Genomic DNA, 2,627 nt, shown 5'->3' on the forward strand with positions numbered 1-2,627 from the left:
GTGGAGCTTTCTGCCAGACAGATAAGATTGAGGAACACGGACAAGGTCCTACCTTCACAGAGCATACAGTCTAGTAGAGAAGGAAAGACACTAGTATAAATAATATAAAAACACATGTGCCCTTGTACATGGAGAAGAAGCACGCAGGAGAGGCCATGGGGTGAGATGGTTGGAGGTACGTGCCAGGTCCTATGTCTGGAGTGTGTCAGGACACCTTCCTTGAAGAAGCAATGTCTCAGTTGTGATCAAAGGGATGATCGAAGGTTAATCAGGCCAAGGAGGTGGAGATTCAGAGATTCCTAAACCTTTTTGACCACAGAATCCTTCTATCCCAAGGCAGCTTGGTGCAGTAGACAAACCTCTCTGGCAGTAGACTAAGGTAACCAGAGCACTATGCTATTTTTCCTTTGAGGACAAAACCAATCGTACAGTGCCTCACACTTGACTTGGTGCTTTTGTATCACTTTATTTTTACATTTATTTTTAATTGGAATATAATTGCTTTACAATGCTATGTTAGTTTCTGCTGTTACAACAGTGTGGATCAGCTACAGCTTCCCACTAGCAATCTATTTTATACATCATTCATCCCATCCTCTCCTTTCCACACCGTGTCCACAAGTCCATTTGCTCATGTCTGCATCTCTATTCTTGCCCTACAAATATGTTAATCAGTACCACTTTTCGAGATTCCATAATATGCATTGATATACGATGTTTGTTTTTCTAACTTACTCAATTCTGTGTGACAGACTCTAGATTCATCCATATCACTACAAATGACCCAAGTTCATTCCTTTTTATGGCTGAGTAATATTTCACTGTATATATGTACTGTTCAGCTCCCCAGATAACCCTGCGTGGGTAGTTTTAGTATTCCCACCTACAGACAAAGCTCAGACATGTCAAGTGGCATACCCAGTGCCCACATCTCACAGCTAGTGAGGTGCAGACCTGGAACTAAAGCTCGGGACAACCAGGTCACCAGATCCCAGACTGCTCTCACAGGGGAACAGTATTATTAACTGAATAGTTGTAATGCCGATGCTTGGATCCTCAGAGCCTTCATTTGCTAGCTGAAAAGACTATGCTTCTGAACCAGACCTGCTTCTTCTTAATAACCTAAAAATGGCTACACTGAATCAGACCCAAGGTCTACATGGCTGTCCTCAGGGAGGTCAACTTTAAAGGCCAGAGCCCTACCCCAAGCATCCTGCTTCTCTTTAATAGCCTGCTATTATGTAAACACCACGCAGATCAAGAAACATACGGCTACCTGTGCCTCTTATTGACACAACACCTCCTCTCCTTCCTAGAGGTAACCAGTGTTCTGAACTATTCTGACCTAATAATTCTCCCGTTGTTACTGTAACAAATTATCACAAACTCAGTGGCTTTAAAACAACATATATTTATTCTCTTATAGCTCTGGAGAGTAGAAATCCAAAATCAGTGTCACTGGGTTAAAAATCAAGGTGTCTGGGGCTTCCCTGGCTCAGAATCTGCCTGCCAGTGCAGGAGACACAGGTTTGGCTTCTGATATGGAAAGATCCCAAATGTCTCGGAACGAATAAGCCCGTGCACCAGAGCCAGAGAGGCTGTGCTCTAGAGGCTGGGAGCTGCAACTACTGATGCCCAGGTGCTCTAGAGCCACTGCAATCAGAAGCCTGCACACTGCAGCTAGACAGTAACTCCCGTTCACCACGCACAACCAGGGAAAAGCCCAGTCAGCCAAAGACTCAGCACAGCCAAAAGTAAATTAATTTTTTAAAAAATCAAGGCGTCTGCAGGGCTGGTTCTTTCGGGAGGCTTCTAGGGGAGAATCTCTTTCCTTCTCTTTTCCAGTTTCTAGGGGCCACCTGTACTTCTTGACTTATGACCTCATTCCAACATCTTCAAATTCAACATCGCAGCTCTGACTCTCCTGCCCCCTCTTATTAGGACCCTTATAACTGGACTGAGCTCACCTGGATAATCAAGGATAATCTCCCCATTGCAGAATCCATAATTAAATCACATCTACAAGATCACTTTTTACTATATTAGGTCATATATTCTCAAGTTTAGGGGACTAGGATGTAGATATCTTTGGGGCGGGGGGCAGTGCTATTTGGCCTACCACAGACCATAATGCTATAGATTCACTTTGCTTGTTTTTAAACTTCATGTAAATAGAGAATTCCTTGGACTGCAACGACATCCAAACAGTTCATTCTGAAGGAGATCAGCCCTGGGTGTTCTTTGCAGGGAATGATGCTAAAGCTGAAGCTCCAGTACTTTGGCCACCTCATGCAAAGAGTTGACTCACTGGAAAAGACTCTGATATTGGGAGGGATTGGGGGCAAGAGGAAAAGGGGATGACAGAGGACGAGATGGCTGGATGGCATCACTGACTCGACAGACGTGAGTCTGAGTGAACTCCGGGAGTTGGTGATGGACAGGGAGGCCTGGTGTGCTGCAATTCATGGGGTCGCAAAGAGTCGGACACAGCTGAGCCACTGAACTGAACTGATGTTTCTTCTTGTCACTATAAATTTTTACCTACACATTTAAGCCTACAGTCTGCCTAGAATCAGTTTTAGTGGACAATGTGAGGTACTTATGAAGGTTCATTTTTTCCTGATATG

The sequence above is a fragment of the Ovis canadensis genome, chromosome 8 (assembly GCF_042477335.2).
Source record: "Ovis canadensis isolate MfBH-ARS-UI-01 breed Bighorn chromosome 8, ARS-UI_OviCan_v2, whole genome shotgun sequence".
In the NCBI taxonomy this organism is placed as follows: domain Eukaryota; kingdom Metazoa; phylum Chordata; class Mammalia; order Artiodactyla; family Bovidae; genus Ovis; species Ovis canadensis.